The following is a 26372-nucleotide window of genomic DNA, read 5'->3' as shown; positions in this document are numbered from 1 at the left end:
TGTTCTTGGTGTTTTTGGTAATCTAATAAAATTACAAAAATGAATGGATGAATAGATGCACAAACACTAGATTAAGTGTTATACCAACTTGAAATGGTTAGAATGCTTACAAGCTTTATGATCTTGAATGAGTCTTAGGATGATACTTCAGAGGATATTTTGGAGTTTACTCTTTTGGTGTTTGGGGAATAAACACAAAATGACTAGCTTTTGGTTTTTGGGTGATTTTTCGACCCGGACATAAAAGTTTAGCCGCGAACTTCTAAGACACGAGGTGTTAGCGGTCTTTAAAATTCAAAACCCGAGACGGCACTTTCTTTCACCCATTCGTTTAAAAATGATATTAAAATAATCAAACGAACTTTAAATTTGTTAAAAATAAGAAATAATGACATTAACTTATTATAAGAAGTGGTTGACTTTTAGGGTTTGAGCGAATGAAAATGCCGGATTGTTACATCATCCCCTTGTTAAAGGTAATTTCGTCTTGCAATTAAAGTCTAAACAATTTAAGTAGTTACAAATTACTAAGCAAAAAGATGAGGATATTTCAGTTTCATCTGATCGTCACGCTCCCAAGTGAATTCTGTTCCTCGCTTGGTGTTCCAGCGAACCTTCACAATCGGGATACGGCTTTGCTTCGTCTACTTGACTTCTCGGTCCATGATCTCTACTGGTTCTTCCACGAAGTTGAGGCCCTCGTTGATCTCGATCTCGTCGAGGGGGATTACAAGTGACTCGTCGGACCGACAGTTTTTCAAGTTAGAGACGTGGAATATAGAATGTACGTTACGAAGTTCGTCAGGTAGATTGAGTTTGTAAGCTACAGGGCCGATTCTTGCAAGAATCTCGAAGGGCCCTATATATCTCGGATTAAGCTTCCCACGCTTACCGAAGTGTATTAAGCCCTTCCAGGGTGAGACTTTAAGAAGGACTCGGTCTCCCACCTGGAATTCCAAAGGTTTCCTTCGCTTATTAGCGTAGGTTTTCTGTCGATCTCTAGAGGTTTTCAATCGTTCACGGATCTGAACGATCTTCCCTGTCGTTCCCCAAATGATTTCTGGGCCTATGAGAGTACTGTCAGAAACTTGCCCCCTAGCTAACTGGGTATCACCCACTTCAGCCTAGCACAGAGGGGATCTGCACTTTCGGCCATAGAGGGCTTCAAACGGAGCAGCCTTGATTCTTGTGTGATAACTGTTATTGTAGGAAAATTCGACAAGAGGTAAATGAGTATCCCATGCCTTTCCAAAGTCAATCAAACAGGCTCTCAACATATCTTCCAATGTTTGGATGGTCCTCTCACTATGTCCGTCGGTCTTAGTATGGTAGGCTGTGCTCATGTCCAGCCTTGTTCCTAGGGAATGTTGTAGCGATTCCCAGAATCTTGAGGTGAACCTACTATCTCTATCGGAGATAATAGATAGAGGTACACCATGTAGTCGTACGATTTCCCTAATGTATATTCTCATAAGCTTCTCCATCTTGTCAGTTTCTTTGATAAGTAGGAAGTGTGTAGACTTGGTCAATCTATCGACGATGACCCATATGTGTTGGGTCAAAATATGGTTTATACTTTACTTTTCTAGGCAATTGTATTTTTCTGTAATATTTATGAAATTATGGCCATGTTTACGGCTGAGTTTACGGCCGTAAACACCTTACGGCCGTAAACTCATTTACGGCCCATTTGTTTCCGGCCCATGTTCCCTTGTATAAATAGAGGTGTTAGGGTGAGGAGTAGAGATTGATGAACTAGAAGGAGTTTACGGACAGAGAGAGAAATTGCATGTGTGAATCTTTTGTATCCAGATCCTAATTCTAATCAATTCATACATATATTCATCATATTCTTCTTATTCTTCTCTTCTATTTTTATCTAACATCATCCGTTTGATTGGGATTCCGCACCATCAAACGGATCTGACTGATACATAGGCAGATTAGGGACTTAGAATTGGTATCAGAGCCAAGTTGTATCAGTCAAAAGGCTTATTGTTTCATCCAAATATCGAATATTCTGTGTTTACGGTCCAAGCTTACGGTCGTAAACACCGAGTTCATGGGCCATAAACTCTATTTGGAGCATTATTTGATCTTATTTTCGAAATATTTTTGCGTTTTTGGATAAACCTCGCGAAAATAAGGGGGGTTTGTTCTTTGTGTTTTTCATAAAAAGGGGTTTTTGATCAAGTTTTGGAGCTTCAAAGTCGAAAAATCGTTGTTTTTCACGTAATTGTTGAAGGGTTTTCGGTCGGAGCTTACTGCCGGAAACAGTTCACGGCCGGAGTTCACGGCCGGAAACTGTTCACGGCCGGCAGCGGCGTTTACGTTTACGGCTAGTGTTTCCGGTGTTTGCGGCTCGGCTCGGCAGATCGGCTCGGACCTGGCGGCTCGGCTTGGTGAATCGCGGCTTGGAGATCGGCTCGGCTCGGCAGCTTCAGTAGCCGCGCCTCAAATAAAAAGGCGAAGGGGACGCGAAGTAAGGAGGTGCCAGGGCTCGAACATGCGAGCTCCGGTTCAGCAACTCAGCGTGCATTGCCAACTCCACCAGCTGATCACTTGTTCCTTTACTCCGAAGTTTTAAATAAAACCCGTCATTTTCGGTTCCAATTTCACATTTTTTACACTTTTAACCCCAAAACTCAATTCCTTTTAATTTTAAATTCCTTTTCATCCAAAATTAAAATAATAATAATAATAATAATAATAATAATAATAATAATAATAAAAAATTGTTTTTATTTTTTTCTTTATTTTTGACTTTTTATTTTAAATTTTGCTTTTGACTTTCAAGTTTGACCTTTGATTTTAAACTTTGACTTTTCCGTTTAATTTTTAAATTTTCAAATTTAGCTTTTCGGTTTGACTTTTAAGTTTGACTTTTCAAGTTCGACTTTTGAGTTTGATTTTTTTTAAATTTGACTTTTAAGGTTGTTTTTCAAAATAAAAATAAATAAATAAATAAATAAAAAGGGCATTTTAATTTTGACTTTTAAATTTTATTTTACCTTCTAGTTTTTTTTATTGATTTTAAGGTCTACAAGGGAGTTGAAAACATGAAAGAAAGTCGTCAGGATATGTTAAGACAAAATTTCAACTTTTTCGATTATGTCCCTGGAGAAACGCTTGAAACTCAGTTGCAACGATTTACTACACTCACTACTGAGATGAATGTAGTCGGGATCTTCTTGACTAAGTACGAGATCAACAAAAACTGTTGAATTCACTTCCAAAATCGTGGGATATGAACGTGACACTACAAGTAAAACAGCCTTTTACGACGCTCATTGCGCGTCGTAAAACGCTCAGACGACGCGCAAATGCGCGTCAAGGAAGGCCCTGTCATAAAGAAAGACGACGCGCATTTACGACGCTCATTTACGACGCGCATTTACGACGCGCGTTTACGACACGCAATGCGTATCAAGGAAGGCCCTGTCATAAAGGAAGACGATACGCATTCACGTGTCGTAACCTTACGACGCGCATGTTAATGACACGCAATGCGTATCAAGAAAGCCACTGTCAAGAAAGGCCATGTCATAAATGAAGATGACACACATTTTTGCGTATCATAATTTTAAATGTTTAAAAAAAAATATTATTTATAGATTTTTCTAATTTTCAAATTAAATAATACATTAAAAATCTCATAATACAAAATAAAATACCATAAATAACAAAGATAATTCATTTCACTAATATGTCAAATACAAATAACTATTCCAGTAGTGAGTAAATGTTATAAAAAAAATGAACTCATTTATATACAATTGCATTATGTAGCTTCCTATGTGCCAAGAACTCTCTGTACAAAATGTTATCTTTGGTATGCATGTCTAAATACCTACTAACTCCTCCTATTCAAAAGATAGCCACCAATTTTCTCAGCAAAGTGTTGAAAAGGTACCTGCAATACAAAATCATTAACAAACATAATATATTTTAATTTTTTATTGAAGTATATGAAAATTGAAGTAGTTAGTTTAGTTAGCTACCTCATTTTCCTGTTTGATATCATGTGTAAAGAATTGTTACATATACATCCTATACAGAGTAATAAAGTAGGAGGTTATTTCGTATAGTTTACCCATAAAAGAAAGGAAAAAAAAAACTTACAGGTTCTGTAATATAGACACGTGCCAGGTCCTTCAAAAGGTGAATTGAGAGAAACAAATACGTTTGCAACATTCATGAGATTAATACTTAACCTCCTTCCCATAATTATTCTTTGCATTTCATTGTACAATCTGTTAATCAAATTTATATGTAAAAGGGTCATCAATTTGAACTCACGTTTGAATAGATGACTATAATTTCTAGCCACAATTCAACTTATAAAAAGGAAAGAAAACAACAATCTAGCTTATAAAAGATTAATAAATAGAGGGCCTGAAATTGCTTAAAGCTCAACACCAGTAATCGCTAATCAATAAGATAATACTTTGTTTTTTTAACTTCTCCAACCATTGGTGGTTGTTGAATTGACCCGACATCTTGTTGGAAAAATCAGGGCTTCCTTCAACTTCTCTCACTTTGTCCATAAGAAGGGATGATGGGCTTACTTCCTTCAGATCAACATTCAGATTCTTAAACAAAACCTAAAAGGCCACAATAACAATAGTGAATATAGTATATTATCGGAATTGATGTTATAAACTTTTTGATTATGATGTGTGTAATATGATGTGTGTGCAGAAGAGTAGGGATCTTGCTGGGTACCATAGTTTTCAGCATAAGTAACCTGAACAGGAAGGGTTTGTCCGCTTGCAGCCCCACCGTATGCATGGTACACATCCACCACACCATGTGTGGCTGCAACTGCAACTGGTTGTGCGTACGAATCTTGACTGTTCACCATTGTCCTGCAACCTATATATATATATATATATATATATATATATATATATATATATATATATATATATATATATATATATTACAACTGCAACTGGTAACACTGTAACTCCTAGGCACCAAGAAGGGTATTTTTGGAAATTGTAAAAGATCAAAAAGGGTATTTCAGGAAAGTGAAAAACCCAAAAGGGTATGTCTGGAAATTGAGATACCTGAACAAGCTCTTCATTTTCAGTAGCACAATTGGGTTTATCTTCATTTTCAATAGCACACTTGCAAAAATTTTAAACTTTTAAAACCCATCTTAGAAGGACTAAAGGTTAGAAAGGAGAAGTAATGAAGCTATGAGTTGAGAAAAGAGTAATCACAGCAAGGTCTCTAAAACAGACCTGCTGTTCAAAACGGATTTACTCCAAAATCTAAAACAGAAACATAGCCTTAACTAAATTTTATAGAAAACTATGATTGTTCAGGATTCCAGAACTATAAAGAACTCCTTCTAACTCCAAAGGATGAATTAAATATGAATTTTACAAAAAGGTGTATCACTTCTATCTCCAACAAGACAGTCAAGTGAGGTTGGCCAATTCTACCCAACTTGTGAGTAGAATTCGTCCATACCAAAATTCAGAGAAGTAAAGGACATACAAATGAAAGTCTCAGAGTTGGAATTGAATGAAAAGCATTTCCCAAGCTCCGGATATAAAATTCACATTGTGGACAATCACAACACTAGTAAAAGCTGGTGACTACCCACTGATCTGGAGTCTGGATCAATTCTAACCAATTTATAATTGGAAATAACACCCCATCTGCTCCAGATCTTAAATTCATAATATCAGGAACATATAGAAACTTGGAATCACTCTGGATCCTTTTCCAAGCCTTATAAATGATGAAAAGAAAATGACATATCAGAACAGACCCGGATCAGACCTAACAGCAAAGATTCCATTCTTGCACATAGATAAAGTCCTTACTAGTGAAGTTGGGTTGCTTAAGAAAGTTAGCCAACTCAATTTGTGAACTTTGGGAACTGGTTTGGGGTCCCTTTGAGTTCTATAGCTCAAGGTATGATTTTTACAATATGACTATAGATCTGATGGAAAACAGAATCATAGCCACCCGTGATTCCATTGTTAAAAAAAAGTTCTACTAAGAACTGATACAGATACAAGACATGAAATCTAAGTAAACCATTGAGATGAACATGTAGTCAACATTTCATAGATGTAAACATGATATCCCATGCCTCTAACATGGAACATGATATACACATATCAAAACTTTTAATTGAATTTACAAATACATACACTAGCCAAAATCAAGGGATATCAAGTACCTTAGTTGATGACTTGAGTAGTGAACTACAGTCATTTTCTGTGCAATCCATCATGTAGATCATTGGAACTGGGTAAAAGAAGAATAAAAACCAATGAGTGGACAGAAAAAAAAGTAAACAGGTAAAAGGAGCTAAACAGAAAGTTATACCAAATGAAAATACAAATGCCATCTACGCCTTACCATTCCTTGAATGTCTGATATACCTCGCGAACCACAAGTTCTTCCAGCTTATGATCATCAGGTTGAACACTTGTTACTAGCATGGTGATATCAATATCAAAAAGTTTCCACCACTAAACGAAGGCTGCAAAGATACAAGGTCGAACAAAATTACATTATTACCCTCACGCTAAAAGTAATGGGAATTTAATAGTGATTTATTAAAAGTAAAATTCCAACACTCCACCAATCAGCGGCCTTATCATGGCCCCTCCCTTGTACAATTTCAGGTGTCATACCTTATATTTAGTAAGGAATGGAATATGGGATATGGGAAATATACCTTATATTTAGTAAGGAATTGAATATGGGAAATCATTTCAAAATCTTCAGTGTCTGCAGCCATCACTACAAATTCAGAAAACCCCTATTCAGGTCCCTTGTAACTGTTTAAAAAAAAGAAAAAACAAGAAGTTAGAACCAACATTAAGAACAAAATATCAAAAATAAATATCAAAACAAGTCAGAATAATATTCACAAAGTTGATAAACTTTGGTTAAGCAAAAGAACAAGAAACATAGCCAATTTAGTTAGGCATTGAAACAAACCTGAATAATATCAAGCATTATGCAACTCTGGGAAAAGATAAGAACTTTATGGCCTTCCGGAATAAGATTACCCTGTAATTGAATAAAAAAATCACATTGTAAATTTGTACCTGATGTTATGAAACACACATTCAACTGATTAAGATTTTCACTGCTGTTATGAAAAATCTACATTTGTACCTGATGTTAGGAAAAATCACATTGTACATTTGGATGACCTAGAAGCAAAAGTTTTCACTTTATGTAGAACCATGAACTATATAACAGTGTATGGCATGACCAAGAGAAACTTTATGCTGCAAATCCTTCAAGGATGGTTGGCAACAATCATCTTTCATCTCATTATCAGACCGACTTCCAGCAGCAGCAGCTGGTAAGGAGCTCATTGATTTCTTCTAATAATGGGCATTAGAGTGAAGGTGAGAATGGAAATAATGATATGAGACTACTGTGACCAAGGGTATGATTTTCATTTTCTAACACAACATACCATTTTCTGTTTTCACCTGGAATTAATTTTCACAAAATAAAAAAAAAACATATAAGGTTTTCTCAAGTATCAACTATAAAAAATAAAAAACCAATTTCCACTAATCTCGATTGATGTTACTGCTATTCAGATGAAAGAAGAAGAGGAGAGAAGTAAAATAGAGAAAGGAAAAGAAAGAGCTACTGTGTATCTTATGCAAGTGCTTCTTGCCAGCACTAAAGAAGTTAAGGAACAAAATGATGGGTTTGTTGATGTGGTGAAGAAAACCAAAGGAAATAATGGAAATTTGTTTTCAAAAGAAGCTACAGGGGGGAAAAACAGTTTTCGAGTCAGGGGCATCAAGGGAATTTCTCGAAAAATGAAGGTTCAGGGGTTTTTGCTTGAAACCGCAAGCAGGGGCAAAAAGGGAATTATCCGAAAATTGGAAATTCTGGGGCTTCTGCTGGAATTCGCTATCAAGGGTATAATGGGAATAATCAGGAAAATTTGGAATTTAGTTTTGATAGAGGTGGGAAGACAGGAGGTAAAAATGGGCAGGGGTATTATGGGAATATTCAGTCAATGAAAGGAAAGTCTAATGATTCAAAGATTGAACAGGGGAAAAGTTGGAAAAGTAACAAGGTTATGGGAAAGAACAAGGATGGGGGTGATGTTTCGGAAGTCAAAGGGTTTGTGGGGAATAGTTCTATGAGTCGGCCTGACCAGGAAGCTAAAAAATCAAAAGCAGGGGTAAATTTTAATGGTAACAGGCAGGGCTATATTCCGAAATCTGGGGCTCGATTTCAAAATCAATATTATGGCTTGCTTTTAAAATCGATTTCATTAATTTTATATAAGAAGGGTACAGCTGACCTAATTTTATATAAGAACTCTAGAACTGATACGTACCTTTCTCTTTGATAATTCTTTTAAGATGACTATTGTTTAGGGCTATCAACAACACCGTCATCTCCGCTACCATAGTGTAATAAACAAAGCACCATTGAAGGCCCTTCATCATCTTCCGCTGCCATTACTTCCTTGAGTGAAAATTTCGAACTCGATGGGAGAGGAAATGAGTCGCCAATAAGAAATCTGAAATCATAAAATCAGATGGGAAGAAATCTGTGAAAAGAGTTGAAGTCGTTTGAGATACCGATGTAAATCCTTAGAAATCTCATTCGAGAAGAGAATGGAGAGCCGCTTCTTTTTTTGGCGCTGAATCGTTTCACCACCGGTCGATCACCACGGAAACAGGAGAACTGGAAGCTTAAAATAAAATAAAACCCTACACATATTTGTAATCTTCAATCGTCGGATCTAGGGCAGAAGTAGATGGAAGATGGGAAGTAGAGCAGATGTGAAAATAACCCTCAATCGCTAGTAGGCTATGGAATTGTTAGCTTGTGAAAATTTTGTGAGGCAGTGGATGTGGGTGAGAGGTGGAGACGATGTAGGGTAGATATGAGAGTCATATGGAAATGAATGTAGGAGAAGAAGGCGGGTGTTTAAAAAATTTGGGGATTTCATTTTCCCTCTTAGAGACGTGCGTTTCTTAAAAAAATATAAAACGACATTCATAGAGGATGCACGAGTGCCCTCCGTGTTTTTAATTTTTTTACATGAGACACTATTTAAGGGCACGCAATAATGCGTGACCTAAATCCTTAAATTTTTTGAATAGACGACACTCTTTTAATGTCACTCTCCTTTGCGTAACATAAATCACCGAGTGTCGTGGTTTGCACGTCGTAAAAGGCTATTTTTCTTGTAGTGTGACCATCATCAAGAAGACAAAAGATCTAAATCATCTTAGTCTTGCTGATGTTATTCAAGAACTTGATGCTTTGAAGTGTAGAGAAACAATGAGTTCTGAAAACATTCTGGTCATTGAAGTTACATGTACTCCAGCTTGTGAAGCCACGATTAAATTTCTTCGGGAACAAATTGATGTATTTAAAAGAGAAGTTGAGGACCTGAGATATGAAGGATATCAACTCAGGAAAGGACAGAAACCCCTGAAGGCTGAATTGGAAGCAAAAACCAAGGACTTTAGGAAACTTCAGGAAGAGTACAGCAACAAGTGTGAAAATTATAGTGATTGATAAATCTTAGAGCTAGGTGGTAAAAGTTAGTTGATTTAATTTTGCTATAGAGCTTTATTGATATATAATATGTGCTTGATTTACTTGTCTTGATCATAGATATGTAATTCTTTGATCTTATCCTTCAAAGTCCACTATATATCTTGAACTCTATTTGGACTTCTTGAGTTGGCTGAACATTGTAATTATGTTCATAAAATGCTATATGCTATGTATTCGAATCATTATAACTAGCAAATTATAAATTCGCAACCAAGGAAATAAATTTGTTATCTTGAAATTAACCATAGGAAATGAGGGGGGGTGGGGGTTGAAGCTAAATGTAAGTGTCTTTATTCATGATTAAAAACTATTTTCTAGCTGTTTGCTTTTGTTTAAAGTATTCTTAATTAGGTGATTAATTCAAGTTTTTTTGAACTTGAAAAATCAGATGAAAAACCCCATTTAAATTGATCTATTTTAGTTTAATTACTAGCATTTAGTTTATTGTTTAAAAATCCCCATTCCTCGTGATCGATCCCTTACTTACTCTACTATACTACTACACAACTACGTACACTGCCTATTGTGTTTTAGCTGGTAAAATTGATTAGGGTTATCAATTTTAAGCTTAGTGAATTGAAAACACATACGGTATTTGGTGTCGTTGTCAGGGAACATTTTATTTTTATTAGAAAATTGTGGCTATTAGTTAATCAATCCTTTTGTGGGATAAAATCTCCAAAACATTACTTTTATTTGATTTTCTATTTTTCTGTTTAAACAAGTTCCACGACGTAAACGTCGATTACCCACAACGTCAAAATTTGGATGTGCCGTCTTTATTTATATTATTTTTGTTTGTTTTATATTTTTTTTCTTGTTTTGTTGTAGTAGTTCATGAATAAGGGATATTCCTCGAAAATTATCCTACGTTTTGATCATCCAGAATCCGAATTCCACAAGCTAGAAGATAAAAAGAAAGTAGAAGGAGACGGATCAAGTAAATGCTTCAAATCCGAGGTAATATCATCTTTTGAGAGAAATGCAAACAAGAAGCAAAGCGGGTATGAACTAGAAACCGAAAGTGAAAATGACAAAGAAGAAGGAAGCGAACCCAATTATTAAATAGCAGACATTATTACCATGACGATGAAGGAGTACAATAGGCTAATGTGTAATGAAAATGGGCCTGGTCTAGTTTGACCCGAAATTCCAACCACGAAGACCTTTGCGCTCAAGGGACATATCCTAAATATGCTTAAAGACATTCCATTCTTCAGTAAGGACCATAAAGACATGCAAAAGTATATCAACGGGGTTCTTGACAATGCGGGTTACTTTAATATTCCAGATATGACTAAAGACGCGGTGATGTTAGGACTTCTTCCAGTTACTCTCAAAGATGCAGAAAAGACTTGTCTAGAATTACTACAATCAGGGGCGATTACAACTTGTGACAACTTGAAAGGAGAATTTATCAAACAATTTAGCCCACCCTCGAAGATTGTTAAACTAAATAAGAATATACAAAATTCCCAGCAACTCGATAAGGAGTCACTATAGGAAGTTTGGGAGCGCTACAAAAGGATGCTTAGGAATTGACCTCAACATTTTTTAAATGTTCAACAATAGATGTCGACATTCTTTAATGGAATCAATATGTGCAGTTGACACCTACTCGATTCTCTAGGGCCAATGATAAAGAAGGATCCAACGACTAACAGATCATTGATCTAGGAGTTTGCAAAACATTCGAGAGAGTACCACAACCTACAAGAGGATGTCAAGAGAGGAAAGTCAAATGGAGATGAAGCTCAAGAAAATTTTATGTCCATAATTACTAAACTAGACACTATGGATCGAAGGATTTCCAAGGCGGGGCAATCAATTCATGCTATACAAGTTCGATATAATAATTGCAGCGGAGCCCGTTTAACCAAAGATTGTGATTTGGATGAGAATGGAAATAAGAAAGATCAAGTGTGTTATTCAAGTGGTGATTAATTTGAGAAAACCAAAGAATGAATGGAAGTCATATGACGAGTAAAACAAGGAAAAAGAAGAGAAGTATCTACAATAAGGAAGGGGCTTTTATCAAAAAGATCAACCTCAACCCGAGAAGAAACCCGATCTCGAAGGTGTGTTAGCTCGATTTATGGAATCTAGCGAGAGAATACACAACACAATTGATCTAAATCTTAGAGAACAACAAGCTACTCTCCGTAATCAGCAAGCATCCATATTTAACACCGAAATGCAAGTCAATCAATTATCAAGGCTTTTATAAGGAATATTAATAGGGACATTGCCATGTAATGCCAAGACAAACCCAAAGGTGCATGTGTTAGCTATATCAACTGAGGAATAAGGAAAATTTCATCCTCTGGTGCTCCTTGAAACAACTAAAGAGAATCCTGCTCAAAAACCGAAAGGAGAAGCAAAGAAACGAAAAATCTATTCTATTCAACATCCACGACGTAGAGGACACATTTGCACGTCGTAGAAACTATAGGAAATTTCTAAAAATACCCTATTAAAAACTTTCAACCACCTCTTAAATATCCATCTCGAGCCAAGCCGCACCTACTTGAACAAGAGCATACGAAATTGAAGGATCAAGTGAAGGGACTCTCTATTAACACACTGTTCATTGATTTGATCGGTAAAATGCCCAAATACACGCGGTTTCTCAAAGATCTTATAAACAGTCGGGAAGAATGAGAGAAACTCTCGAAATTTGTGCTTAATGAACAATGTTCATTTGTAGTGATGGAAGGTCTTCCAATAAATAATAGAGATCCATGCATTTAACCTTGCCTCGTTAATCTGGGAATTCGGCAAAGACAAATGCATTGGCGGATTTAGGGGCTAATACAAATATAATTCCCTTTTCGTTTTACAAAACGCTCAAAATACCAAAGTTGAAGACTACTAGGATGGCTATCCACATGGTGGATCAATCAATCACCTACCCTCGTGGCGTTGTTGAAGATTTGTTGGTTACGGTCGGAAAGTTTGCATTTACGTTTGATTTTGTAGTTCTAGACGTGAAAGAAGATGAAGACTTGTCAATTATATTAGGAAGGCCTTTACTATGTACCTCTCATGATTTGGAAGACATCCATTAGTACAAACTAATACTACAAGTGGGGTCAGAACATATTACTTGTAAGCTTAATCCAAGCTTTCAAGAGTTAATAAGGATGAAGTATCATTTAAGGATGAAATGGTGTAAGAGGAATAAGGTCAGGAGCTAGATGCGTTAGAAAGGATGATGGAAGATGAATTGCGAGTATGGGTAAAAACTTTTTCAAAAGAAGCAGTGACACGTACCAAACCTAGAGCATCGATTTGATTGATTTTTGAGGTGTTTTCATATACAATGCCTCAAAAGCAAGTGAAGGGGAATTGTGAGTGTAAAGAAATTGATAATGAAGAAGAGGTACATGAAAGCAAGGAGCTTACACATGATAGGGGATAATGACATAAAGGAACCCAAGAAAGAAGTGAAGAAAGTAAACATAGTTGGGGGAAAAAGCAATGGAGTCAAGCGCAAACATGAAGTACACACCAACAAAAAGAAGAAAGAAAACTCGAAAAGGAAGTATAAAAGGCGTGTGGATTCTTACAAGAGAAAGAGAATTGAGATGAAGTATAACAAGGAGATTCCGCTACCACCAGCAACAACATAGAGCGGGATGGAGTCCGACTCGTGGATCCCTAAAAAAAAAGTGTTTCCGAGAGGCAAACCATGGTTGAATGAAAGTTTATCCTTTTTATTTTATTTTAATTTTTTTTGGTGTATTTAAATTTACATTTATACCTGAATGATTTTTTTCCTTAGTATTACTCTAGTATATTATTTTATTCGTGTCATCACATAATTTCATAAACCTAAAATGACTTGTGTGTTAGAGAGAAAAAGTTATGAAGAGAGAATTTGAAAATATTGATCGAGAGCCACAACTTTTGATAAGTGTGGGGTGCGTGTCGAGTTCTTGTGAGACTTTTATGTATTTGGAGAGTTCATTGAGCTTATTCTGAGCTTTATGACATTTTTATATGAGGAGTATCAAGTATACATGATCAAATTTTGAAGATATTCTAGTTCTGACATGCTAGTGTCCACAAAATGGAAGCACTATTGCTGCTCCTTGGATAAACACTTGCTCGTGATTCTGATACATTACTTTCATTCCCACATCATAGAGCCAGTATTGATCATGCCCAGTAAGTCCTCACACTTGATGCCAAGACGTGCTCGACATTTTTCTACATCATGGTTACTGTTCATATTGAAGATTCATATTTTTTGCACCACATTTCCAAAGTTGGTGTCTATGATTTTATTTTTCCTGGACATTCAGAGGCAGAAAGTCCAGTTTCCAACAACATTCAATATGTCGATGATTACCAACTACAATCTGTCAGTGCAATATTGCGATGCAAATCATGGGGAGTTTGTTCTTTTACTCCCTCTTTTATTTTATGTTCTTTAATCTCTTTTTTATATATAAAATGAGGGAATTGTATAATTTAAGTTTGGGGCTGGGGAAGAAAATAAGGATAACAAGCATTAGAGCTAGTTTCATAGTACTATATGAGATGATTTGATGAGAACTCTAAGATAAGGTAAACTAGTTTGTGACAATATATTTTTGGCTTCCCAGTTCTAGTAAAATCATGACACAAAAATGTGAACTTGTGTAGGTTGAGGAACATAAAAAGTTTTGCATTGTGTATTGAAATATATCTAGACAAGTTTATGTAGTCATTAAAATTTGGACTAATTTTTATAACCAATAAAGGTTGAGGTTAAGTTACCTTGCTCAATGCCACACCCCGGCCGGCAGCGGAAGTACCGCACAGTGTAACTTCAATCCTTGTGTCACAATTATTTAAAATACATTGAATAGTACAAAGGAATTTTTATTATAAACTACTTACCTTTATTGATGATGGAAAGATACATTATTTTTGTTTCCTAGTGATTGTTACACAGTATCCGAACTATCGCAAATGTCTTAACAGATATATGTTCCATATAAACAGAAAGGATAATAGTAAAACTTCTCCTATTTGAAAAACATTCCAACTTATCAAATTCCTGAAACACATGCGTTTTGAAAATATATCAACATAAAGTTGGTAAGTCCACATGTTTTGACTCCGAGTAAAATAGTGCTTTTTCCAAGTTCAAAAAGTATAAAACATAGTTTAAAAGTGACATTGTGACTCATACCTGTCTCCAACATATAGTATATATGCTAGGTATAGTCGTTTACTTATTAAATAAGTGATATATCTAAAATCTCCATATAGTTAAATCAAGGATGGTTAATACGTATAAATCTTATTTCAATTCTATACGAGTATATATGCTAGGTATAATTTGTTTACTTAATGAATAAGTAGAATACCTACAATTTCCTTATACGTAGAGTATAAGTGTTTCAAAAACTTATACTTAAAATTAATACTTGTATATCGATGAAGTATAATGTTTCTAAAAAAATTTCTACCATGAGTCCATAACCGCTGCTACATGACATATAAGACCTCCGACTAAAGGATCCCACCAATGGCACCACGAAGGATTCTACCATTGATGCCATAAAAGATTTTGCTCGGGGAACCACGAAGGATTCCACTAATATAAATACACCATGCACTTCATTGAACTCGAATCACAATAAAACAAATAAAAGGATAGTTCGTCACTTGCCAAATGTTGGGTTGTAGCTAACAACCACGGTGGGGTGGTCAATCTGTATAGTTTCATACACAACTTCATCGCTCACACGGGATTAGTGTTTATAGGTCACAGGATTTCCCCTAATATTCTCAATCTTAGTTGATTAATAAAATTGCTCATGTACACTTTGTCGAGTTCCTATAGTTCTAACAGTGAATGCATATTCGTGTCTAAAACCATAAGTTACTAGACTATGCTTTAAACATTACTCCTAAATAATATTTAGGCAGTACAACAGCTATAACTTGAAGTAAAACAAGGTTTTAACTAACATAAAACCAATATTAATAACATACTTAACAAATAATATATAGTCTCCCGAGTATAACTCTAGGGCTATAACACAACATTGTATATAGAATTCCCGATTATATCTTCAGATCTATAATACACATAGTATATTGAAGTCCCAAGTATAACTTCGAATCGATATTAGTAAAATCTATGATAAAAACATGCTAACAAGTTTAAGATAGTTGCATGATTTCAAAATATTAGATATATTTTAGGTATCTATGATACAAAATAAATATATCTCGTTTAATATAACTATTTATGTTGATACGAATATACTATCATATAAACATAATATTATCTTCTATATAATATTTAGCATGCATTTTCTCCTGAAAACACTAAAAAGTTGGGCCGTGAAACTCACCCTAGTAGCATGATCTATAGAATCTAATAGAAAAATAATCAGAGGCCCATCGTTCTCAGGCTCGGGATGGGAAACAGCCTTCATAAAATGAGAGAGAATGAAAGTAGGTGTAACGATTGAATGAGCCTCAATTGTTATTTATAGGTTGTTCAGGCCTCATTCATGTCAACACATATATGGTTATGTCATGAGGTTTCATGAGTCATCTCGTAGCCTTACCACTTGTTTTCTAGCCTTGATTATAGTCCTGGACTACTTTCACATCGTGAACATACATGTTCACATTAGGAACTAAGGCAACTAGGGTTTCTGCCACGTGTCATGCTCTGAGACAACTAAATCTTCGGAAGATCATAACTTTTGCATATAAGCTCCGTGTTTGACATTCTTTATAGCCACACGTAGGTATTTCCGAATACTACGACTTTCTTTTAGACTCCAATAGCTAATTTTAAGTCTATTTTTAATTTCTCTTGTTACAAAGGATATAGTGATAGAATTTATCATAACTTCTTCATACGAAGTCAGACTTAGACGTTCTATATATTTTTGGAATCGTATAGACTTGTAGTTTTGAATGAAAATTTCATTAAATATTAACGTACATTAATTATAATATGTGTTTGTTATATTTACGGGATTATCTTTGACCTAATTTGAATTTGTGTTACACTTAAGAATATGTTTTCTTTGAGGTTTTTAGTTTGAGAGAAAAAAAAGTGAGTTATGAAAAAAGATAAAAGTTAAACAAAAATTTGTGAAAAAGAAAAAAAATATTGAAAACAAAAGAAATTTGTCGAAAGTTATTGAGTGAATAAAAGTAATAATAGTATGAAGATCTTGAAGAAGTGAAGAATCAGGCAAAAGCCAAAAGATTAGTAGTCAAGTTGTAATTTGTCTTTCTAGGTAATATGATCATATGTATGCTTGGGAACTTAAAAAAAATACTTTGAGTTCAAGAAAAATTCCGTAGGATGTATTTGGAGGGATGTAGAAATGAATGTTCATCAAAATAAGTGGGGAATGTTTATGAGGATCGTTAGTATTTGGGATTTACGAAGTACTTATGGTTTCTTTTGACACAAATATATGCATTGAGGTGAAATGTAATTGGTGAGTTCAAGTTAGATCTTTTTTATGATATTGGTGAGCAAAATTTTGATGTGATGTATTGAAAATAATATGTTTGCTTGTGGACAAGAAAAGGACAAGTGTGGGCATTTTGATATTGTTAAGTTTATACATATATTTATGCATTATTTAAGTATATTTTAGCTTTATTTTGGTTAATTATAAAGATATTTGATACTTAATAAGTATAAGATCTACTTTGTAGACAAAGAAGGACATTCTCAAGGAAAATGAGTAAAAATGAACAAAGATGGAAACTTCGAGGTTGAAGCATTCATAAAGAAGATTCCACAGCATGGCTAGCTCTGGTCCATGACGTGGAGACGTAGAAGCTTTCCGTTGAATCTTTTTAGACTTGACGCCCATGCGTATAACGTGTCTCCTATTGCATGAATGTCTACTTTCCATGGCTTGGCTCCTAATTATGGAAATTATTTATATGATCATTAGGTCGAATTTTGAATGTGTGCTTGAGAAACCTATGACTACGAGCGACAAAACACTTATGAGCAACCCTTGGGAGGCTAGATTTCAAATGAAGAACAAGGAATAGAGATATTGGAGTGAATAACATCATCAATCATTTGGTTTGCTAGTTTTGACTATCTTTAATCTAGTTTACTTCCTGTTTGTATGTTTTTCTGCTTTGATCTATGGCTAATAACCCTTTACATTCGTTTAGATTTGATGAAGCCTAATAATATGTGTTCATTTCAAATTATATGGATTTATGAAATTAGTTTTTACTTGATAGATCATCATCTTAGTATATTAAAGTTCCAAATGTTTATGTTTTTCCTTCGAGTTTTGTGTAGTTAGATGATCAATTTGATTGCATGAGCTTGTTATCTAGTTGTTTATGAACATTGAATTCCTAAATATAGTGATTGAAAAATCCTAGAGTTAGGAGGTAAAAGTTACTTGCTTTAGTTGTACTAGACAACTTTATTGTAAATAACATGTGCTTGATTTACTTGTCTTGATCATAGATATGTAATTCTTAGATCTTATCATTAATAATCCAATATATATCTTAAAATCAATTTGGTGTTCTTAAGTTGCTTGACCATTATAATTAAAGTTCATAAATTGGTATATTCTTGGTATTCGGGTCATGATAACAAGTAAATTATAAACTGGTAAACGGAATAAATTTATTATCTTGCAATTAACCATAACAAATTGGGGAGGGGGCGGGGGGAATTCGAAGCTAAACAAAAGTATCTATTATTCTCCGTTAAAATTTGTTTTCTAGTTGTTTGATTTTGATTAAAGTATCCTTAGTTAAGTGTTTAATTTAAGTTTTTCTAAACTTCAAAAATAAGATAAAACCCCCCATTTAAAGTTATTTCCTTTAGTTTAACTATTAGCATTTTGTTTCTTGTTTAAAAATCATTGTTTCATGTGATGGGTCTCTTACTTACTCTATTATACTATTATGTGACTAGGTACATTACTTATTGTATTACAGCTGGTAAAATTGGGTAGGGTTATCAATTTAAAGCTTGGTAAGTTTAAAACATTTCATCGGGTACGGAAATTTAGATTTAAACATCCTATCTAGAGGAATTAAAAGTATTGTGTATAGAGTTATTCAACAAGTTATTTCTAGTAGTAACCTATATCTGTTGCACCAACTTTAAAAAATTTGAAGGAGATGTAAAGACATCCTTTTACACTGCATATTCTCTAGGAATACATAGAGGATAACTGTGCTATAGAAATCTTATTATAGGAGGCCACTTTATAACAAGGATTTCTAGCTCAATAGATGTCTTATCAAAGAGTGTGATATTAGGTACGCAAGGATATGCAACGAAAATGATGACTATAAATTTTCTTGAATGTATTGCTGCTTTTGAAAAAATGTAAGAATTTAGGAGGTCAAATGTACGTCCCTAATTTGCCTGTGTATCAATCAGACCCGTTTGATGGTGTGGAATCCCAATCAAACGGATGATGTCAGATCAAATAGAAGAGAAGGAGAAGAAGAATAATTTGAATCTTGTATGTATTGATATGAATTATGATCCGTATACAAGAGATTCACACACACTAACACACACTCTTCTCTCTAGACCGTGCACTCTCTTTTGTTCATCAATCCGCTCCTCACACCCTAACACCTATATTTATACAAGGGGAACATGGGTTTGGTGGACAAGGGCCGTAAATGGGTTTACGGCCGCAAACCTTTTTACGGCCATAAACTCAACCATAAACCCCACTTGACCGTAAACTAAATTGAAAGATCATAAAATACTACATAAGAATATAATTGCCCAGAAAAGCAAAGTATAAACATATTTTGACCCAACAATCTCCCCCTTGGTTTATAGCTTTCTTTTCTTAATTGACCCAACAAGCTCCCCCTAAAAAGTAGCTGGCTGTTCTTTTTAATCTTCGTTGGGAGATTGGCTTCAACATTTATCTTAAAATTCTTCACAACTTCAAGATGAACTTGATGAATCTTCAATGAATGACTTCATCTTGAGCACTTGAACTTTTCTTCAAGATTTGACTCTTAACGCACATTGGGTGAGGAGGCTTGACGTACTAATTCTTGAAAGATACCACTTCCAGCTTGAGAATCTTCAGAGAGAACATCAGAGAGAAGAAATCTTCTAGATCACTTCAGCAGGTTTAAGATAGCAGCAGACTGATTGAGGAGACTTCAATGCAATTCGTCACATAATCTTCAATTTCAGCTTCACCTTGCTTCTGGGGTTGAAAGATTGAATTTGAAAGAATAATCTTCATTACTTGATCCTTCGAATGAGAATTCTTCGATGCTCACGTACGAAGCCTTGGCTCAGAAATCTTCGACACAAACTCCATGAGTTTCATCTTCACCTGAATTCACTTCTCAAGACAAAACAAAACTAAAAGAAAACTTAGCACACAAATTAAAAGAGAAACAAAAATATTTTTGGATTATATATATATATATATATATATATATATATATATATATATATATATATATATATATATATATATATATATATAATTTTTGGATGAAAATATTTAAAACTAAAAGAAATTGAATTTTGGGTTAAAAGTGTAAAAAATGTGAAAGAAGGTGCGAGATGGAGTGTTTAAGAATTAAATCCGGGAGTAATAGAACATCAGGGGTGCGAGAGGAATTGTTAAAACGTGTGGCTGTGTTTGGAGGAGACCCAAGTTCGAATCCTTGGAGCGTCGAAAATTCCTCCCCTTTTTTTTTAAGTATAGGCCACACTCTATTGGCTAATGTGTTGCTGGGCCGCAAACTCTCGTGAGCCGTAAACTTCAAGGCCGCAAACTTAGACAGTGAACCTTGGGCCGCAAACTCCGGTCCGTGAACTCCGAAACCCTAGCCACCGGCCGCAAACTCCGCCACACCCTCGCAGGTTTCAACTAAACACACTAATTTTTGCCCATTTTGCTCCAAAACTCGATCAAAAACATGTTTTTATGAAAAACGCAAAGAACAAACCCCCCTTATTTCTCAGAGATCTATCTAAAAACACAAGAATATTTCAAAAATAAGATCAAATTATGCTCCAAATCTGACAAAATTGACTGATACAACAAAGCTCTAATACCAATTGTAAGTCCCTAATTTGTCTGTGTATCAATCAGATCCGTTTGATGGTGCGGAATCCCAATCAAACGGATGATGTCAGATCAAATAGAAGAGAAGGAGAAGAAGAATAATATGAATCTTGTATGTATTGATGTGAGTTATGATCTGGATACAACAGATTCACACACACTAACACACACTCTTCTCTCTAGACCGTGCACTCTCTTTTGTTCATCAATCCGTTCCTCACACCCTAACACCTATATTTATACAAGGGGAACATGGGCTTGGTGGGCAAGGGCCGTAAATGGGTTTACGGCAATAAACTCAATTGTAAACCCCACTTGACCATAAACTAAATTCAAAGCTCATAAAATATTACATAAGAATATAATTGCCCAGAAAAGCAAAGTATAAACCATATCTTGAACCAACAATCTCCCCCTTGTTTTATAGCTTTCTTTTTTTAATTGACCCAACAAGCTCCCACTAAAAAGTAGCTAGGTCTTCTTGTTAATCTTCATTGGGAGATTGGCTTCAACATTTATCTTCAAATTCTTCACAACTTAAAGATGAACTTGATGAAACTTCAATGAATGACTTCATCTTGAGCACTTGAACTTTTCTTCAGGATTTGACTCTTAACGAACATTGGCTAAGGAGGCTTGACATACTGATTCTTGAAAGATAGCGCTTTCATCTTGAGAATCTTCATAGAGAACATTAGAGAGAACAAATCTTCTAGATCACTTCAGCAGGTTTAAGATAGCAGCAGACTGATTGAGGAGGCTTCAATGCAATCCGTCACATAATCTTTAATTTCAGCTTCACCTTGCTTCTGGGGTTGAAAGATTGAATTTCAAAGAATAATATTCATTTCTTGCTTCTTCGAATGAGAATTCTTCGATGCTCACGAACGAAGCCTTGGCTCAGAAATCTTCGACAGAAACTCCATGAGTTTCATCTTCACCTGAATTCACTTTTCAAGACAAAAAAAAAACTAAAACAAAACTTACCACACAAATTAAAACAGAAACAAAAATATTTTTGGATTATATATATATATATATATATATATATATGTATATATATATATATATATATATATATATATATATATATATAAATTTTGGATGAAAATAGAATTTAAAACTAAAAGAAATTGAATTTTGGGTTAAAAGTGTAAAAAATGCGAAAAAAGGTGCGACAGGGAGTGTTTAAGAATTAAATCCGGGATTAATAGAACATCAGGGGTGCTAGAGGAATTGGTAAAGCGTGTGGCTATGTTTGGAGGAGACCCAAGTTCGAATCCTTGGAGCCTCGAAAATTCCTCCCCCTTTTTAAGTATAGGCCGCACTCTATTGGCTAATGTGTTGATGGGCCGCAAACTCTCATGAGCCGTAAACTCCGAGGCTGCAAACTCGGACCATGAACCTTGGGCTGCAAACTCCGGGCCGTGAACTCCGAAACCCTAGCCGCCGGCCGCAAACTCCGCTACAGCCTCACAGGTTTCAACCAAACACACTAATTTTTGCCCCTTTTTGCTCCAAAACTCGGTCAAAAACCTGTTTTTATGAAAAACACGATGAACAAACCCCCCTTATTTTTCAGAGATCTATCCAAAAAACACTAGAATATTTCAAAAATAAGAACCAATTATTCTCCAAATCTGACAAAATTGACTGATACAACCAAGCTCTAATACCAATTGTAAGTCCCTAATTTGCCTGTGTGTCAATCAGATCCGTTTGATGGTGCGGAATCCCAATCAAACAGATTATGTCAGATCAAATAGAAGAGAAGGAGAAGATGAATAATGTGAATCTTGTATGTATTGATATGAATTATGATCCGGATAAATAAGATTCACACACTAACACACACTCTTCTCTCTAGACCGTGCACTCTCTTTTGTTCATCAATCCGTTCCTCACACCCTAACACCTATATTTATACAAGGGGAACATGGGCTTGGTGGGCAAGGGCCGTAAATGGGTTTACGGCCGTAAACTCAACTGTAAACCCCACTTGACCATACACTAAATTCAAAGCTCATAAAATATTACATAAGAATATAATTGCCCAGAAAAGCAAAGTATAAACCATATTTTGACCCAACAATCTCCCCCTTGGTTTATAGCTTTCTTTTCTTAATTGACCCAACAAGCTCCCACTAAAAAGTAGCTGGCTCTTCTTGTTAATCTTCATTGGGAGATTGGCTTCAACATTTTTCTTCAAATTCTTCACAACTTAAAGATGAACTTGATGAAACTTCAATGAATGACTTCATCTTGAGCACTTGAACTTTTCTTCAAGATTTGACTCTTAACGAACATTGGGTAAGGAGGCTTGACGTACTGATTCTTGAAAGATACCGCTTTCAGCTTGAGAATCTTCATAGAGAACATTAGAGAGAACAAATCTTCTAGATCACTTCAGCAGGTTGAAGATAACAGCAAACTGATTGAGGAGGCTTCAATGCAATTCGTCACATGATCTTTACTTTCAGCTTCACCTTACTTCTGGGGTTGAAAGATTGAATTTCAAAGAATAATATTCATTTCTTGCTTCTTCGAATGAGAATTCTTCGATGCTCACGGACGAAGCATTGACTCAGAAATCTTCGACAGAAACTCCATGAGTTTCATCTTCACCTGAATTCACTTTTCAAGACAAAACAAAACTTACCACACAAATTAAAATAGAAACAAAAATATTTTTTTATTTTATATATATATATATATATATATATATATATATATTTAAATTTTGTATGAAAATAGAATTTAAAACTAAAAGAAATTGAATTTTGGGTTAAAAGTGTAAAAAATGCGAAAGAAGGTGCGACAGGGAGTGTTTAAGAATTAAATCCTGGAGTAATAGAACATCAGGGGTGCTAGAGGAATTGGTAAGGCGTGTGGCTATGTTTGGAGGAGACCCAAGTTTGAATCCTTGGAGCCTCGAAAATTCCTCCCCCTTTTTTTTTAAGTATAGGTCGCACTCTATTGGCTAATGTGTTGATGGGCCGGAAACTCTCATGAGCCGTAAACTCCGAGGCTGCAAAATCGGATCATGAACTTTGGGCCGCAAACTCCGGGCTGTGAACTCTGAAACCCTAGCCGCCGGCCGCAAACTCCTATGCAGCTTCGCAGGTTTCGACCAAACACACTAATTTTTGCCCCTTTTTGCTCCAAAACTCGGTCAAAAACCTGTTTTTATGAAAAACACGATGAACAAACCCCCCTTATTTTTCAGAAATCTATCCAAAAACACAAGAATATTTCAAAAATAAGAACCAATCATGCTCCAAATCTGACAAAATTGACTGATACAACCAAGATCTGATACCAATTGTAAGGCCCTAGTTTGCCTGTGTGTCAATCAGATCTGTTTGATGGTGCGGAATCCCAATCAAACAGATTATGTCAGATCAAATAGAAGAGAAGGAGAAGATGAATAATGTGAATCTTGTATGTATTGATATGAATTATGATCCGGATACAAGAGATTCACACACACTAACACACACCCTTCTCTTTAGACCGTGCACTCTCTTTTGTTCATCAATCCGTTCGTCACACCCTAACACCTATATTTATACAAGGGGAACATGGGCTTGGTGGACAAGGGCCGTAAATGGGTTTACGGCCATAAACTCAACCGTAAACCCCACTTGACCGTAAACTAAATTGAAAGCTCATAAAATATTACATAAGAATATAATTGCCCAGAAATGCAAAGTATAAACCATATTTTGACCCAACAATCTCCCCCTTGGTTTATAACTTTCTTTTCTTAATTGACCCAACAAGCTCCCTTTAAAAAGTAGCTGACTCTTCTTGTTAATCTTCATTGGGAGATTGGCTTCAACATTTTTCTTCAAATTCTTCACAACATCAAGATGAACTTGATGAATCTTCAATGAATGACTTCATTTTGAGCACTTCAACTTTTCTTCAAGATTTGACTCTTAATGAACATTGGGTGAGGAGGCTTCACATACTGATTCTTGAAAGATAGCGCTTTCAGCTTGAGAATCTTCAGAGAGAACAAATCTTCTAGATCACTTCAGCAGGTTTAAGATAGCAGCAGACTGATTGAGGAGGCTTCAATGCAATCCGTCACATAATCTTCAATTTCAGCTTCACCTTGCTTCTGGGGTTGAAAGATTGAATTTGAAAGAATAATCTTCATTTCTTGCTCCTTCGAATGAGAATTCTTCGATGCACGCGGACGAAGCCTTGGCTCAGAAATCTTCGACACAAACTCCATGAGTTTCATCTTCACCTGAATTCACTTTTCAAGACAAACCAAAACTAAAAGAAAACTTAGCACAAAAATTAAAACAGAAACAAAAATATTTTTGGATTTTTTTTTACTTTTCTGAACAAGATAAAAAACAGAAATAACACTATTTTTTATTTTGAATTTTCTGATTTTCGTTTGTTTGTTTGTTTTTTTTTAATTAATTTTTTTATATTTATCCTCCCCCTTATTTTTAAATTAGAAGAACACTATGAACAAACTTAACAAGAACAAAAATAATAGTTAACTTTAAGAATGATTTGGGATCAAAGTTTTTAGACAACCTTTATCCGCTTGTCGGTACCTTCTATCGTCATGTCTTTGTCTGGTCGATTTCCAGTATTGTGGTTCACTTAAACACAAAACATTTGTGACAAGATTTGGACAATTTACCAATGACATGATACATGCATATATCTAATTATAACTTTATCATTACTGGCCCTAATTCTTAAATAGATTTTTTCTTATGACCATTTAATTGACTACAACCAGGGATATTGTTGTCCACCTAAATCGAGCAGCGAGATCTACAGACAATCTGTATGTGTTCAATTTTAAGTGTACTAGAACGTGTTTCCCGCTTCCTGGTATGCCCCAGCCATCAAGAACTTCCAGAGTACTCCTTACACCGGATGAGCAGACAATCATTCAGAGAGAGGATAGATTCAGAATTCTATCACTTATTGTTTCCGAGGGGTTTAGAAGTAGAAGGTTGCATATGCTGTGTACCAGGTTGGATTAGAAGTCACGCAAAGGAGACAACATATGGCTAACAGATGAGAGAAATTTCATATATATAGCCTGAAGAGAAATAGAGTTGCATATGTTGTGTACCAGGTTGGATTGGAAGTCAAGCAAAGGAGACAACATATGACTAACAAACAGAAAGAAAGAAAACGATTATCTACAGACCTAATTTATCGGAATTTACCAGTCGCCTCATCCAACCGGAATTAAGGACAGAATCCGCACATCGAGGAAAAGTGAAACCACAGTTCTAGATACGGGTTATTTAATATGACCGGTAGATTCCCATGTATATCTCCCTGCTCAACCTATCTGAGCGTCGTGAAATCAGGTTAAACGGATCTAATTAGGTCAAAGTTTGTCACGTCCTTAAATTCATTAGGTTCAACTTTCCCTAGTCAAGTCCATTTTGAAAACTTTTGTGCCTACCAGCGCATCAAACACAGAGCGTAGACGATTCAACTTAGGTACGTTACGCTGATTCAGATTGCCCGTTATCACTTGCTAATTTCATTTCCCAAAACATCTCCTGCAAGCACATTCCATTAACACCATATTTTTGATTTTCTAATTTTTTAATGTTTTTGGATTTATTATTATTTTTAAATTAAAATTTTCTAATATTTGTTTTGTTTTTATTTCTCCCCCTAAATTTTTTCATAGGAGAGAAACGA

Source organism: Lactuca sativa, chromosome 4, assembly GCF_002870075.4.
Source record: "Lactuca sativa cultivar Salinas chromosome 4, Lsat_Salinas_v11, whole genome shotgun sequence".
In the NCBI taxonomy this organism is placed as follows: Eukaryota; Viridiplantae; Streptophyta; class Magnoliopsida; order Asterales; family Asteraceae; genus Lactuca; species Lactuca sativa.
The sequence above is the reverse complement of the archived record's forward strand: the minus strand, read 5'-3'. Positions refer to the sequence as shown.